This window comes from Ovis aries, chromosome 6 (genome assembly GCF_016772045.2).
Source record: "Ovis aries strain OAR_USU_Benz2616 breed Rambouillet chromosome 6, ARS-UI_Ramb_v3.0, whole genome shotgun sequence".
Classification (NCBI taxonomy): Eukaryota; Metazoa; Chordata; class Mammalia; order Artiodactyla; family Bovidae; genus Ovis; species Ovis aries.
Genome location: NC_056059.1, coordinates 27,787,971 through 27,806,287, shown reverse-complemented (window position 1 = coordinate 27,806,287; position 18,317 = coordinate 27,787,971).

Genomic DNA, 18,317 nt, shown 5'->3' with positions numbered 1-18,317 from the left:
GGCTTTCTTATCTCTCCTTGTTATTCTCTGGAACTCTGCATTCAGTTGGGTATAGTTTTTCCTTTCTCCCTTGCCTTTTGCTTCTGTTCTTTCTTAGGCTATCAATATTTGTAAAGTCTGCTCAGACAACCATTTTGTCTTCTTGCATTTCTTTTTCTTTGGGATGGTTTTGGTCACTGCCTCTTGTGCAATGTTATAAATCTCCATTCATAGTTCTTCAGGCAGTCTTGTCTACCAGATCTAATCTCTTGAATCTATTAATTACCTCCACTGTATAATCACTAGGGATTTGACTTAGATCATACCTGAATGGTCTATTGGTTTTCTGTAATTTCTTCAATTTAAGCTGGAATTTTGCATTAAGAAGCTCATAATCTGAGTGACAGTCAGCTCCAGGTCTTGTTTTTGCTGACTGTATACAGCTCCTCCATCTTCATCTTCAAAGGATATAATCAATCTGATTTCAGTATTGACTATTCGGTGATGTCCATGTGTAGACTGTCTCTTGTGTTGTTGGAAAAGGGTATTTGCTGTGCCCAGCATGTTCTCCCGACAAAACTCTGTTAGCCTTTGCCTTGCTTCATTTTGTATTTCAAGGCCAAACTTACCTGTTACTCGAGATATCTCTCAACTTCCTACTTTTTCATTCCAAGGCCTATGATGAAAAGGGCATCATTTTATGGTGTTAGTTCTAGAAGGTCTTAGCGTTCTTCATAGAAACAATCATCTTCAGCTTCTTCATACATCAGTGGTTGGGGCATAGACTTTGATTACTATGATGCTGAACAGCCTTAGAAAGAATAACTATGAATAAAGCTAGTGGAGATGATGGAATTACAGCTAAGCTATTTCAAATCCTAAAAGATGATGCTGTTAAAGGGCTACACTCAATATGTCAGCAAATTTGGAAAACTCAGCAGTGGCCACAGGTCTGAAAAAGGCCAGTTTTCATTCCGGTCCCAAAGAAGGGCAATGAGACAGAATATTCAAACTACCATATGGTGCCTTCCTACATTTCTCATGTTAGTAAGGCTATGCTCAAAAATCCTTCAAGCTAGACTTCAGCAATATATGAACTGAAAACTTCCTGATGTAAAAACTGGGTTTACAAAAGCAGAGAAACCAGGGATCAAACATTCATTAGAAAGCAAGTGAATTCCAGAAAAAGATGTCTATTTCTGCTTCATTAACTACACAAAAGACTTTGACTGTGTGGATCACAACAAACTGGAAAATTCTTAAAGAATACCGTCGTACCTGTCACCTGAGCGAATTGTATGTAGGTCAAGAAGCAACAGCTAGAACCTTACATGGAACAACTGACTGCTTCCAAATTGAGAAAGAAGTAGGACAAAGCTGTATATTGTCACCCTGTTTATTTAACTTCTAAAAAGAGTACATCATGTGAAATGCTGGGCTGGGTGAATCACAAGCTGGAATAAAGATTGCCAGGAGAAATACCAACAACCTCAGATATACAGATGCTGCTACTGCTGCTAAGTCACTTCAGTCGTGTCCAACTCTGTGCGACCCCAGAGATGGTAGCTTACCAGGCTCTTCTGTCCCTGGGATTCTCCAGGCAAGAACGCTGGAGTGGGTTGCCATTTCCTTCTCCAATGCATGAGAGTGAAAAGTGAAAGTGAGGTTGCTCAGTTGTGTCTGACTCTTCGTGATCCCATGGACTGCAGCTCACCAGGCTCCTCTGTCCATAGGATTTTCCAGGCAAGAGTACTGGAGTGGAGTGCCAGTGCCTTCTCCAGATATACAGATGATACCACTCTAATAGCAGAAACAGAAGGGGAACTAAAGAGTCTCTTGATGAGGGTGAAGGAGAAGAGTGAAAAAGCTGGCTTAAAACTCAATATTCAAAAAACTAAGACTACGGCATCTGGTCCCATGACTTCATGGCAAATACATGGGGAAGTGATGGAAACAGTGACAGACTTTATTTTCTTGGGCTCCAAAATCACTGCAGATGGTGACTGCAGCCATGAAATTAAAAGATGTTTGCTCCTTGGAAGAAAAGCTATGGCCAACCTATATAGCATATTAAAAAGCAGAGACATCACTTTACCAACAAATGTCTATCTGGTCAAAGCTATGGTTTTTCCAGTAGTCATGTACAGATATGAGAGTTGGACCCTAAAGAAGACTGAACACCAAAGAATTGAAGTTTTCAAATTGTGGCTAGGGAGAAGACTCTTGAGCATCCCTTGAGCTGAAAGGAGAACAAATCAGTTAATCCTAAAGGAAATCAGCACTAACTATTCATTGGAAGGATGGATGCTAAAGCTGAAGCTCCAATATTTTGGCTGCTTGATGAAAAGAGCCAAGTCATTGGAAAAGACCGTGATACTGGAAAATATTGAAGGCAAAAAGGAGAAGGGGATGGCAGAGGATGGGGTTGTTGGATAGTGTCACTGACCTATTAGAAATGAATTTGAACAAACTCTGGGAGATAGTGGAGGACAGAGGAGCCTGATATGCTGCAGCCCATGTAGTTGCAAACAGCAGGGCAAGACTTAAGGAATGAGCAACAATGATTGTTATGATCATTACCATCCTCATTATTAGTAGTAGTAAACTAAGCAAGTCTTGTAAATCTTATTTCCTAAAAATCTCTCAGATACATACTTTCCTCTCTATACTTACCATTATGCTTTGATCCAATCCCTCATAATCATCTTACACTTGGATTCTTGCAATGGCCACCTGAATTTCCTGCCTCTAGACTATATATTTAATCTGTTTTCTTTAGTGCAAGCAGAGTAATCTGATCATGTTTCTTCCCAGGTTCAACACTTCAGTGATTCTCCATGTCCAATAGAACAAAGTATAACTAATGATTTGCCTCTCTTCTACTTCTCAGCACTACCCTCCTGGTTTTTTTTTTATTTTTTTTTTCAGGCTCCAATAATAAAAAAAATACCCATGGTTACCCTAACATTTTAGATGTTGCATGCATTCCTGCCTTTGCCCATGTCATTTATCTTGCTTTGCATACTCTTTCTGTCTCAGTACATCTTGCAAAATTTTATTCTTTGTTTAAATTAGAAATCACCTTTTCCATTGTAGAATTTTATAAATATTCCTAGGAAGAGTATGTTATCATGTCTTATACACAGTTCAATAGTACATGTCTTTCTTACATTCAGAAAGCTTTAACATTATGTTTGTCTCGTCTTCACAATTGTGACATCCTTGATGGCAAGGATATGTCTTTTTACCTATGAATGAGTATATGTACACTGTTAGTGGCACATATGTGTTCACCTTTATTTTTGCACCCTAACTTGAATCGTTTGTAAGAACAGGGTTTTCCTCATCACTCCTGAGTCTAGATGTCAGAGATGAAGAATGCAACTTTAGTGGACCTTCTAGACTTTGCTGCCTAAGATCATAGCTTCTTAAGACAGGTTTGGGGGTTTTAATCAGATTTTATTATGGATATTCCAATGACATATTGGCGGTTAACACTAGTGAGTTACACTAAATTTGAAAACCATTATAAAGATGAAATAAAAGTTATGATGGAAATAACATTATTTTCTTCGTGTCAAGTAATTACTACATTGCATCATGCCTTTCTAATGTCTTATGTATTCATCCTTTTCTCTCATCACTACCTGAAACTATTCATATCAAAATCCTCTTTTAGATATTTTAAAAATCCTCTCTGGCTTGGAGCTTTTATATTCTGCTATTTTAAACATTGTTTCTTTTTTTCTGAGACTGTACATCAAATATGTACCACTTATAAGTCACCTCCGTCTTGGTATCTTTATTGTTTTTTATGGTTTAGATTGATACCTCCCTTCCCTGAAGTTACAACACTGTACAATCTTCATTGGTTTCCAAATATGCATGGTTCTGTATTACTTTGGTACTGTTTCATTTGTACATTTGTTCTTTCTCCAAATAGACTTTAACACCCGTAATAGAAAATGCTGTCACATATTCTTTTTGCATCTCTCAAAGCCCATGGTACCATTTTGACCTCAGTACAGGTGTTCAATAATAGATGTTGAAATGAAAAGAGAAATGTGTAAGACGTGATGATCAAACCCATAATTATAATCATTTCAAGCTTACATTCATGGATACTTGCATGATCTCAGACAGAATGTCTTTTTGAGGATCTCAAGGCAAAGATAATAAATACTTTATTTCCTTTCACCTACAACCATATCTAGGAAAATGAACTAAATTAAAAATGAAAATATGATCATCAGTCTTTTTTTTGTAGTTAGAAATGGAGACTTTAGTTAGAAAAGAGAAACAGAACTCATTCTCCCTCAACTTTATAAGTATAATAAATTCCCAGGTGGTATTTTACCATGCAGAAATGATCTTCCAATTTTCATTTTTCAAGGAAGTGGGGCCTATCTGAAAATAGTTGGCTAAAGTTTTATTTGTTTATGTGCTTCAGAGGCCAGCATTTTGAGGGCCCAACAAAATGGACCTGAAGGCTGGAGGCCTTGTAGACCCAGATTATACCACCTCTGTTCTCTAAGAATTACAAGACAAACATAATTCAATACACCATGATTGAGAGCTTTGAAGGACCCAGGAAAGTGATGTTATTATGGTAAATCCAGTGTATTATTTGACTACATTCCATCTTTGGTTCCACTATTGAAATACAAAGTTTTGGGGTAAGAGAGAGGAGATTTAAAAGCACTTCTACCATCTGCCACATACTAAAACATGAAATAAGGGAAAATACACTTTTTTATAGCACACAGTCTAAGGACTGTTTATATTGCCCATGTAATATCTAGTGTGAAGTTTCCTCATTAGACATTTTCACCCTGGTTGACTGGCCCCCTCTCTATTACTTCTTTGTCAAAGAAGTTTCAAAAATGAAAGCCCAGTTCAGTTCAGTCACTCAGTTGTGTCAGCCCGAATGCAGCACACCAGACCTCCCTGTCCACCACCAACTCCTGGAGCTTACTCTAACTCATGTCCATAGAGTTGGTGATGCCATCCAACCATCTCATCCTAGTCTTCCCCTTCTCCTCCTGCCTTCAATCTTTCTCAGCATCAGGGTCTTTTCCAATGAGTCAGTTCTTCACATCAGGTGGCCAAGTATTGGAGTTTCAGTTTCTGCATCAGTCCTTCCAGTGAAGATTCAGAATTGATTTCCTTTAGGATGGACTGGATGGATCTCCCTGCAGTCCAAGGGACACTCAAGAGTCTTCTCCAACACCACAGTTCAAAAGCATCACTTCCTTGGTGCTCAGCTTTCTTTATAGTCCAACTCTCATGTCCAACTCCATATGTGACTACTAGAAAAACCATAGCTTTGACTAGATGGACCTTTTTTGGCAAGGTAATGTCTCTGCTTTTTTAATATGCTATCTAGGTTGGTCATAACTTTTCTTCCAAGGAGCAAGTGTCTTTTAATTTCATGGCTGAAGTCACCATCTGCAGTGATTTTGGAGCCCCTAAAAAATAAAAAAAAAAAATTAAAGGGCATTTTAAATGAATTAAAAACTCTCACAGCTTTTGCAACCAACCTTGGAAGACATACAGCAAATTTTACACACTTTCATGTTATTTTTCTTAGAATAATTGTTGGCAAGTGGTCAGCCTGTCATGACAGAGTCCAATTAAAATTATCTTTGCAAGTTTTCTTTTCTCTGATGTCAATAATGGGACCCTTTAGATAGCCCTTCAATATCCACTCCTGGGCATTTTAATTTCCTGACAAATCTATCATCTGAAATTTGCCATCAGGAGTAGTCAGTCTCTGAGCAGTGATAAAATAGAACAAATCCTGGTACTTCCCTTAGCACTGTAACAAAGAGACAATCTTTATGACATTATTGTGGTTTGTTTTCTTTTAATCTTGCCTGTGTCTGTGTATCAGAGTTCTATAGGAATGAAATTCAGTCAGGGATTTGATAGAATTAGGAAGGAATATATAAATAGATGACATTTTAGACTAAACTTTCCAAATCTTCAGGATCTCCCTGGTCTCTCAGATTCCTATTATGTTATACTATATTTCTTATACATTGTTAGACTATGTAAACAGTAAAATTTTTCTTCACTCACACTAAAAGTGATTAATCTCCACAATTTCCTGGAGAGTATATTGAGAATGAATGCAGATATTTTGAGATAGAAAAACTACTAACAGAGGTCAAAGCCACAAATTTAAACAGTTGAGAATATATTGTTTTTGAAATGTTTATCTAATTAAACAAAATATAATATGTTCTCCTGGTATATATAGAAATACTTAGGATCTGGGGCTGGGGGTAGGGGTGAGAGTTTATTTTTGAATTGTTAACTATTTTTTACTTAACAAATCAATGTAGAGGCCAGTGAATTTATTTATTAAAAAAACTCAACTGGTTTAATAGCAGCAATGATTACAGACTATTTGGGGGAGCTATCGAGTTTGCTTTTCAGTAGTGCTAAGTTGCTGTGGAAGAGATTAGCTGATAAATAGGGTGGCTGAAATGAGAGAACTGCTAAGACATCAGCAACACAGAGTAGTGTATATGCTACTGTTAGAACTGTAGAATTATGCCCTTCCCCAAATGTTTATGTTGAAGTCCTAACACCCAGTTACCTTAGAACATAACTGTGTTTGGAGATGGGATCTTTAAAGAGGTGATTATGTTAAAATGAAACTCAGGGTAGATCCTAATCCAAGCTGACTTGTGTCTTTCTAAAAGGAGGAAATTAAGATACAAAGAGATGCCAGGGATACTGTGCACAGAGGAAAGAGCATATGAGGACACAGCAATAAGGCAGGCATGTGTAAGCCAAGAAGAGAGGCATCAGAAGAAACCAAACCCTTCAATACCTAACCTCAGACATCTAGCCTCCAGAACAATGAAAAAATGAATTTCTGTTGTTTACATCCCCTCTTTCTGTGGTACTTTGTCATGGCAGCCCTAGCTAACTAATATATTAGAGAAGCCCAAGACCCATTAGAAGTAAATGCGATGGCATCCAGAATGGAACTGAGGGAACAATGTTTATTGCAGAAGTTTCCCCTACCCCACACATTTATGCAAATAGAGCACAAGAGAGCCAGTTTGCATTTGAAGCCCTGTACCTAGTGAGCATAAGCTTAGTCATGGTTACACACCAAACGTATGAATCTGCATTCTGGAACATAGCAGTAAAGGAGGATTTGGTAATAACTTAGTTCTGAAATGGGGCAGAGTAATGTTTCGTTCTACGTCCGGCAGTTTGTCTATACAAAGGGGGATCTTCTAATAAGAGCCAGAGGTGAACTAAGCAGGATTTAGATCTAGGGTAAGAGGATTGGCCCCCTGATGTGAACAGCCGACTCATTGGAAAAGACCCTAATGCTGGGAGAGATTGAGGGCAGGAGGAGGAGGAGGCAACAGAGCATGAGATGGTTAGATGGCGTTATCGACTCAATGGACATGAGTTTGAGCAAACTCCGGGATATGGTGGACAGGGAAGCCTGGTGTGCTGCAGTCCATGGGTCGCAAAGAATCGGACACAACTGAGTGACTGAACAACAAGAAGACTGGCAGGAATTCGTGAAATCCTAGGACCCTTAGGTACTGGATTAGTTGTAGAGGAGGGCCACAATCCCTGGTTACCAGGTAGAGTAGAATGGAGAACAGTGAGCCCAAGTGTCACAAGAAGATAGGACATGTTATAACCCAGAGGCTCAGTGAGCCCTGGCTTTCTCCCACTTTACCATTCTCCTTACAGGTACACCAAATCTTTTCTCTTGATGGCCACAGACATGATGTAGGGACAATGGAGCATTGGGATAGGGGTAACGAGGGTTCACATGAGTATAGATAGATTTTAGCAAGGATCTGTTAATCATGGTTTGGTAAGAAGATTCTAGGTCTGGGGACTTGACTTAATAAGTTAATCATTTATTCACTCAGACACTCATTTAAATGCCACCATTTATGGAAAAACCACAATAGCTGAGGGTTCTTTCTGCCCTAGTTAATTCAGCGACTGATATTGAAGATGGGCTGAAAGGGAAGGAAGTTTAGAGAGGGAGGTAGAACTTGAATTTAGCGAACTACTGAGGGAGAGGTAGAGAGATAAAGGTGTGGATTACGTTTATTAGGTAATCTGCAAATTAGCAAATCCTTGCAATTTTATAATATGCCTAGTGTTACACAAGATTCATTATAGAATTCACAAATCATTTAAAACATAGTCTCAGATTTTAAAGAATTTTACTTAGCAGAAAAATGCATTTACAGGGAAATGTAAACTATATGACTTAGTGGGGTAAGGAGCATAAACAGTCTTGCAGACAAAGGGCAGGGGAATGTCAATGTGGATTACTTTGTGCATTGTAAATGGGGTTGGCACTGAACAAATGGGAAGCATTGAAGGCAGATACACTTAGCAGAGGTTTTGAACTAAGAGATTAGTAAGGGACATTTTTTAAAAACAGAAAACATATTGGTCCTCCTGGAGGAACATACATATTTGAAGAGTGAAGGGCATTTGAAGGTGTTGATTTCCCCAGGAAGGAGACTCTGAGATGGAGAGTGCATCAGTGGGTGCTTGCAGGATCAACAGCCAAGGGAGGGCCTGGGTTTGGAGACTGTCTCAGCGAAGGCCACAGCTAGCCAAGGTGGGGAGCTCTGAAGCTGAGATGACCCTCAGAGTTGCAACGAAGAGGACTGCGTCTTTGTAGTCTCATACTGACCTGTCAACTAAAGGCAGACTTTCCCAGGAAGGAGTTTATTTTGGACAAACCAGATCTCTCCAGCTGTGGGCAGCTCCCAGAGGGCCCAGACAGCCAGAAGGATGAGCTGACAGCTGCGAGAGTTAGTCTTTGAGCTCTGAAAGGAAACATGTGCCTGTTAGGTACAATCGTATGTATAAATCTTTGGAGCAAATCTTCTAGGATGCTGGTGTACCTATTTTCCTTAGGAAAACTTAGACGAGAAAGGTTAATGGGTCAAACTACAGCCCCACTGGTACAGCTGGTTTCAGGATCATGAATTATGCACAAGTCTTCCTTCTATACTATTGATTGTTCTGTTCACTTGCTCAGTCGTGTCCGACTCTTTGTGACCCCATGGACTGCAGCACACTAGGCTCCCCTGTCCTTCACCAACTCTCTATATACTACAGAGTGTACAGTGTATACTATTGATGCATTCTAGTTTTTTCTATCCTCAGCTGACTCTCTTTGTCTAGGTGGCTCACTAGGTGATATGACTGTGACAGTCATTCCTGTGGGATCTGAGCTTACCCTTTTTAGGCTGTTTTTCTACATTAGTCCATTTACTGTCAAAGTTGATCAAGGAAATAGCAAAAAGTACTGAAGTGAATCAGCTGGTGCCAAACATTTTCCTCCCTGTCCCTCTTGTGTAACATCAGGCTGATAACCCAGGTCAGTTATTCTTGCCAGGATGGTGAGTCCTCCTGTTGCCCGTCTGTCTCATGCCATAAGGAGCCTGAAGTTCTCAGGAAAAGTCATAACTTATCATTGGAACTTTGTGTATGTGTCCAGGTGGAGACAGCCCTACTTTGGAAATCAGAATCTGTAACTGAATCACTTTGTTGCACACCTGAAACTAAGACAACATTGTGAACCAAATGTTTTCCAATATAAAATAACTTTACGAAAAAAGGTTCATCTAGTCAAAGCTATGGTTTTTCCAGTAGTCATGTGTGGATGTGAGACTTGGACTATAAAGAAAGCTGAGCACTGAAGAATTGATGTTTTTGAAACTTGGTATTGGAGAAGACTCTTGAGAGTCCCTTGGACTACAATGAGATCCAACCAGTCCATCCTAAAGGAGATCAGTCCTGAATATTCATTGGAAAGACTGATGCTGAAGCTGAAACTCCAATACTTTGGCCACCTGATGCAAAGAACTGACTCATTGGAAAAGACCCTGATACTGGGAAATATTGGGGGCAAGGGAGAAGGGGACAACAGAGGATGAGATGGTTGGATGGCATCACCAACTATATGGACATGAGTTTGAGTAAGCTCCAGGAGTTGGTGAACGACAGGGAAGCCTGGAGTGCTGCAGTCCATGGGGTCACAAAGAGTAGGATATGACTGAATGACTAAACTGAACTGATATACCCTCCAGAATGCAGTTGATAAAGTGATATGAATGTCAAATAAATGATACTTTAATTTAGCGATGAACAACTTATTAGGAATACAATGCTTTCAACATATGAATACTGACTACTTTGCCTATAAAATATATTTTAAATCTATATATGTGTACATCTCATATTAATTGATTAATCAAAAATAATATATATTAATTCAAAATATGCATTCATTCATTGGGTTATGGAGAAAGCAAGGGAATTCCAGAAAAAACATCTACTTCTGCTTCATTGACTACACTAAATCCTTTGACTGTGTGGATCACAACAAACTGTGGAAAATTCTTAAAGAGATGGGAACATCAGACCACCTTACCTGCCTTGTGAGAAACCTGTACGCAGATCAGGAGGCAACAGCTAGAACTGGACATGGAACAGATTGGGAAAGGAGTATGTCAAGGCTATACATTGTTACCCTGCTTACTTAAATTATATCAGATGATACCACTCTAATGCCAGAAAATAAAGAAGAACTAAAGACCTTCTTGATGAAGGTGAAACAGGAGAATGAACAAACTCACTTAAAATTCAGCATTCAAAAAACTAAGATCATGGCATCTGGTCCCATCACTTCATGGCAAATAGTAGGGTAAAAAGTGGAAGCAGTGATAGATTTTATCTTCTTGGGCTCCAAAATTAGTGCAGACAGTGACTGCAGCCATGAAATTAAAAGACACTTGCTCCTTGAAAGGAAAGCTATGACAAACCTAGACAGTATATTAAAAATCAGAGACATCACTTTGCTTACAAAGGTCCGTATAGTCAAAGCTATGGTTTTTCCAATAGTCATGTATGGATGTGAGAGGAGGACCATAAAGGAAGCTGAGCACCAAAGAACTGATGCTTTCAAATTGTGGTGGTAGAGAAGACTCTTGGGCTGCAAGGAAATCAATCCAGTATATTCTAAAGGATATCAACCCTAGATTATCCATTAGAAGGACAGATGCTGAAGCTGTAGCTCTGATACTTTGGCCACCTGATACAAAGAGCCGACTCATTGGAAAAGACTCTGATGCTGGGAAAGATTGAGGGCAAAAGGAGAAGGGGGTGGCAGAGGATGAGATGGTTGGGTAGTGTCACTGACTCAATGGACATGAATTTCAACAAAAACTGGGAGGTAGTGGAGGACAGAGGAGCCTGTTATGCTGCAGTTCATCAGGTCACAAAGAGCTGGACACAACTGAGTGACTGAACAACAACAAATGTATCTAGTATTATCCAAAAATACAGAAAACAAAAGTTCACAGATTTATATGAAATCAACATATCAATTTTTATAATACATACAAAATAATGAAGAATTTTTGGTTTGAGCTCTTGATGTTAAATTCTTATTTCTCCTTTTTCTAATTACCTTATGTTGTACAACAGAAACCTCAAATCTTAGCATCTTAAAACATTTATTTTGCTCTTAAATCTGCAATTTAAGCAGGGCTTCCCAAGTGGCACTAGTGGTGAATACCCTTCTGCAAGTACAGGAGACACAAGAGATGTGAGTTCTATCCCTGACTTGGCAAGATCCACTGGAGGAGGACATGGCAACCCACTCCAGTATTCTTGACTAGAGAATCCCATGGACAGATGGAGCCTGGCAGGCTACAGTCCATAGTGTTGCAAAGAGTTGGACATGTCTGAAGCAACTTAGCACAGCAGGGATAGTACTCAGCATCATTTGAAGTGCCTTCAAAGCTGGGAATTGTAATCATCTCAAGGCTTAGTCACTCACATGTCTAGAAGCTGATGTCATTCATTTGATATCTTCACTGGAATACTGACCAGAACACTTATTCATGACTACTACACATGGCCTGAAATTCTTCACGACACAGTGGCCAGATTCTAAGGGTGAGCATTTGAGAGAAAGCTGGGGTAGGGATTGAGCCAGGTAGAAGCTACATTACCTTTTACAGCTTGTCCTTGAAAAGTAATGCATCATCACTTCTACTTTATTCTACTTATTTGGCAAAAAAGGAGGGGAATCATATCAATTTGACAAATAATGACTTGAATTTAACTACCTTGTGTACTTTTCTTACTTTAACATAAGTATCTTAGATAATCAAAAGATTTCATTGCCATCTTTACTGAGTTCCCTTTTATTATAAAAGGTAAATCAATATTTGAACTATAAGACTTGTTAAACCACCTATAACTTATTATCTAAAGTAATTACCTATTATGAAAGGCAGTACTTTCTTTATTGATAGGTGGAAGAAGTTGAAAAATTGAATTGGAAACAAACAAGGGCTATTTTATAATTGCTTTTCATGGAGTTTTCTCTGGCTGTTAAAAACCCCAGACAAGTAAGCAACTGGGTCAGATTTTGAGATAGTCTACAAAAAACTTAACACACTTAAAGTTCAGTGAGAGAATTATCTCTTAGTTTCAAAGCCACATTTTTCTTAGTAAATGGGGAAAATATAAAGATAGAAGTATATTGAAGCTTTAGTAGCACTCATCTGGAAAAGTAGGGGGTTTTTGGTTTGTTTTTTCCTGCCTTTTGCCTTGCTTGCCTTCCTCCAAGTAATAGCATCCATAGGTAATCACACCTATATTTTAATTCATTTTAGGTCATGATCCTAATGATAGGAACATTTTGTTGACATTTATGTTTTCTCCATAGTATCCATTGCAGTGTCCTCATGCTGAAAAATAATCACATTTACAAAAAAAAAATCCTATTGGAAAACAATGTAAAAAATAGTAAGGTTACAAAAGATGTCAACAGCATAATTAAGCAAGCTTCCACTGAAGGACATATACAGTACATATCTATTTTCCCTAATTAATGATTTGATAAATTTACTATAAGCACATAAAAATTTATGAAAACTAGTATTAGATCATAAACTAATATGCTATGCTATTATACTTTAATGCATGTTTTCCAATAAACTTTTTTCTTAAATTCTTTATAGTTTTTGTTGCTATTGCAGGTGACTTGTTAATATAAGTTTCATTTGATAGCTGTTGTTAGGAGCTTCGTAGGTGATGCTAGTGGTAAAGAATCAACCTGCCAATGCAGGAGATGAAAGAGACGCAAGTTTGATCCTTGAGCCAGGAAGATTCCCTGGAGTAGGAAATGGCAACACACTCCAGTATTCTTGCCTAGAAAACTCCATGGACAGAGGAGCCTGGCAGGCTAAAGTCCATGGGTAACAAAGAGTCAGACACAACTGAGCGACTGAGCACATAACTGTTGCTGGACTGTACTTTTAGATATTAGCTTCTGAACACTCATCAATTATGAGAATATATTTTTAGCTTCTCTCGGGATTCTACATGCACTCAGACTTTATGGATTTCTGGAAAAAGTAGGGGCATGAGGCTTATTGGAACCAGCTGTGACTTTCTTAGTGGAGAGTGACTACACTGTTCTGGAGTTCTTGTTCCAAATGCTTAGCATGGTGAGGCAGCTTTGAAGCCGTCTCCCTGGCCCTTCCCTGTCGCACTCCTGGCTCAGCATTAGCTCCAGTCTCACACTCCAGTTTTCACCATTCTAAATACATTCAGTAGGATGACAGTAGGGTTATGAATAGCTCTTGAAAGCAAGGACAGTTGTTATGTGGAAAACCTCTTTTAGACAGGAAAAAATCAACTCTTATCCATTTAGCTAATTGACATTAATGAATTGCTTTTTAATTCACTCACTCTTAAATTTAATGGCCACTTCACCGACACGTTTGTTTAACATTTTTCTGTTGTTGCTTATATTTACTGTCTTTAGTATCTAAGGATTTTATCTAGAGATTACACTGAATATTCCCAAATAAGCAAAATCCTTCTTATGTGGAATTAGATTGTTTAAGGACTTGCTAGGAATTAAACATTAAGTATGGACAGATCTAGGGATAACAGGATGATAAAAGACTATAAAGCCACCCATCATGGACACAATCTAGATGTAGAGGCTGGAGTGGATGGTATGTGGAAGAGTAATAACAAGGAAATATACTCACAAAAACATTGCCTGAGAATAGATATTGATTTAAACTCTGAACAAACTAACACTTAAGTATCACATTCATCAATTTTATTTTAAGCAATAAGCTGCATTTTCTGTGTATTCACAGAATGATTACCAAAATATTTTGTTAACATGTATAATATTATTTCAAAAATGTCATTTTTAAATTTAAAAGGTGAAGCCCAAAGGAAGTGTTGTGGCACACAATTTTGTTTTGGAAGTCATGAGAGGTCTGAATGCCAGACACAGGTCTAGTGAGTTTTGGGGAAATTATAGGTCTATCTTATTAGATAGTAGTTAAATAGTTAAATGCTAGTTAGATAAGTTCCCTCAAATAAATACATGGATCTATGCTTTAGTTCTCTCATCTATAAAATGACTCTTATAAACTTAATCTAATTCTCAATACTATCCAGTTAGTGATTTGGGGGTATTTCTAGAAGAAATTATATATCCATTCATTTATCAGAACCCTTTTGAATGCTAATAATACACCACTCCTCAGAACAAAAAGGACAAAGTCTCAGCTTCATGAAGCTCATGTTCTATTAAGGATAAATTGATAAATATATAACATTCCAGGTACCAACAAGTGTTTAAAATACACACACACACACACGAAAATTTAATCACTAGGGTCTGCAGTTCTATTCTACCAAGGGTGAACAAGAAGCCAGCTGAACAGAGGTCTGAATGAAGCAGATCAGTGATTGAGGTGGTTAGTATGGTAGAGAGTGATCCAAGCAAAACAACAGGCCAGGACAAGAGTTCCAAGACAGAAGCAAGAATGGCATGTGCAAGGGAGAGTAAGAAAAGCAATGTGGTTAAGAAATGTAAATGAGGGAAAGAGGAAAGAGAGATAATGGGTCCATAACTCATAGGATTTTACTCTAAACTGCATTGCAAGTCATGAGGAATTCTTAGAAGGAGAGTAACATGGTCTTATTTAGTGTTAACAGGATCATTCAGGCTGCTGTATGAGTCGGGATTGGGACTGGGAGGATTCAAGGAAACTGTCCTATTGTTGCTTAGGTGAGCCATGCCATGTAGGGCCACCAAAGACAGACAGGTCATAAAGTGGAGAGTTCTGGCCAAACGTGATCCACTAGAGGAGGGCATGGCAAACCACCCAAGTATACTTGCCATGAGAACCTCATGAGCTGCATAAAAAGACAAACAGATATGACACTGAAAGATGAGTCTCCCAGGTCAGAAGGTGTCCAACATGCTACTAGGGAAGAGTGGAGGACAACTACTGATATCTCCAGAAAGAATGAAGTGGCCGGGTCAAAGTGGAATCAACGCTCAGTTGTGAATGTGTCTGGTGACAAAAGTAAAATCTGATGTTGCAAAGAACTATATTGCATAGGAACCTGGAATGTTATGTCCATGGATCAAGGTAAATTATACACGATAAGCAGGGGATGGTAAGAATAAACATCAACATCTTAGGAATCAGTGAACTAAAATGGATGGGAATGAGTGAATGTAATTCAGATGGCCATTATGTCTACTACTCTGGGCAAGAATCCCTTAGAAGAAATGGAGTAGTCCTCATCATCAACAAATGAGTCCAGAATGCAATATTTGGGTACAACCTCTAAAACAACAGAATGATCTCGGTTCATTACCATGGCAAGCCATTCAGCATTACAGTAATTCAAGTCTATGCCCCTACCACCAATGCCAAAGCTGAAGTTGGTTTTTTATTCTATGAAGATGTAGAAGACCTTCTTGAACTAATACCAGAAAGAAGATGTCCTTTTCATCATTGGGGATTGAAATGCACAAGTAGGAAGTCAAGAGATACCTGGAGTAACAGGCAAGTTTGGCATTGGAGTACAAAGGAAGCAGGGCAAAGGCTAACTGAATTATCCCAAGAGAATGTACTGTTCATAGCAAAAGCCCTTTCAACAACACAAGAGATGACTTTACACATGGACATTACCAAATGGTCAATATCAAAGTCAAATTGATTACATTCTTTGTAGCTGAAAATGCAGAAGCTGTATACAGTCAGCAGAAACAAACAAACAAAAGACCTAGAGCTGACTGTGGCATAGAAAGGAAGGGAAACCACTAGACCAGCCAGGTATGACTTAAATCAAATCCCCATGAATATACAGTGGAGGTGATGAATAGATTCAAAGGATTAGACCTAGTAAACAGTGTGCCTGAAGAACTATGGATAGAGCTCTGTAATATTGCACAAGAGGGAATGAAAAAAACCATGCCAAAGAGAAAGAAAAGCAATAAGGCGAAGCAGTTATCTGAGGAGGCAAAAGAAGAGAAGCAAAAAACAAGGGAGAAAGGGAAAGGTATACCCAACTAAATGCAGAATTCCAAAGAATAGCACGGAGAGACAAGAAGGCCTTCTTCAATGAACAATGAAAAGAAATAGAGGAAAACAACAGAAGGGAACAGACTAGAGATCTCTTCAGGAAAACTGGAAATATCAAGGGAATATTTTGCATGAAGATGGACAGAGAATAAAGGATAGAAATTGCAGGGATCTAGTAGAAGGTGAAGAGATCAAGAGATGGAAAGAATACATGGAAGAACTATACAAAAAAAGATGTTAATGAACCAGATGACCACAATGATGTGGTCAGCCACCCAGAGCCAGACATTTTAGAGCGTGAAGTCAGGAGGGCCTTAGAAAGCACTGCTGTAAGTAAAGCTAATGGATGTGATGGAGTTTCAGTTCAGTTCAGTTCAGTTGCTCAGTCATGTCCGACTCTTTGCGACCCCATGAATGGCAGCACGCCAGGCCTCCCTGTCCACCACCAACTCCCAGAGTTTACTCAGACTCGCATCCATCGAGTCAGTGATGCCATCCAGCCATCTCATCCTCAGTCATCCCCTTCTCCTCCTGCCCCCAATCCCTCCCAGCATCAGGGTCTTTTCCAATGAGTCAACTCTTCGCATGAGGTGGCCAAAGTATTGGAGATTCAGCCTCAGCATCAGTCCTTCCAATGAACACCCAGGACTGATCTCCTTTAGAATGGACTGGTTGGATCTCCTTGTAGTCCAAGGGACTCTCAAGAGTCTTCTCCAACACCACAGTTCAAAACCATCAATTCTTCGGCATTCAGTTTCTTCACAGTCCAACTCTCACATCCATACATGACTACTGGAAAAACCATAGCCTTAACTAGATGGACCTTAGTCGACAAAGTAATGTCTCTGCTTTTGAATACGCTATCTGGATTGGTCATAACTTTTCTTCCAAGGAGTAAGCATCTTTTAATTTCATGACTGCAATCACCATCTGCAGTGATTTTGGAGCCCAAAAAATAAAGTCTGACACTCTTTCTACTGTTTCCCCATCTATTTGCCATGAAGTGATGGGACTAGATGCCATGATATTAGTTTTCTGAATGTTGAGCTTTAAACCAACTTTTTCACTCCCCTCTTTCATTTTTAAGAGGCTCTTTAGTTCCTCTTCACTTTCTGCCATAAGGGTGGTATCATCTGCATATCTGAGGTTATTGATATTTCTCCTGGCAATCTTGATTCCAGCTTGTGCTTCTTCCAGCCCAGCATTTCTCATGACGTACTCTGCATAGAAGTTAAATAAGCAGGGTGACAATATACAGCCTTGATGTACTCCTTTTCCTATTTGGAACCAGTCTGTTGTTCCATGTCCAGTTCTAACTGTTGGTTCTTGACCTGCATACACATTTCTCAAGAGGCAGGTCAGGTGGTCTATTTTCCCATCTTTTCAGAATTTTCCACAGTTTACTGTGATCCACACAGTCAAAGGCTTTGGCATAGCCAGTAAAGTAGAGAATGGATATTTTTCTGAACTCTCTTGCTTTTTCAATGATCCAGCAGATGTTGGCAATTTGATCTCTGGTTCCTCTGCCTTCTCTAAAACTAGCTTGAATATCTGGAAGTTCACAGTTCACGTATTGCTGAAGCCTAGCTTGGAGAATTTTGAGCATTACTTTACTAGCATGTGAAATGAGTGCAGTTGTGTGGTAGATTGAGCATACTAGTAAGGTCACGCTTAAAACATTGCATGCTAGGTCAGCATTATGCAAATCAAGAACTTCCAGATGAACAAGTTGGGTTTAGAAAAGGCAGAGGAACCAGAGATCAAATTGCCAACATTTGCTAGATCATAGAGAAAGCAAGGGAATCCCAGAAAAACATCTACCTCTGTTTCATCAACTATGCTAAAGCCTTTGACTTTATGTGAATCTTAACAATGGAAAGCTCTTAAAGACATGGG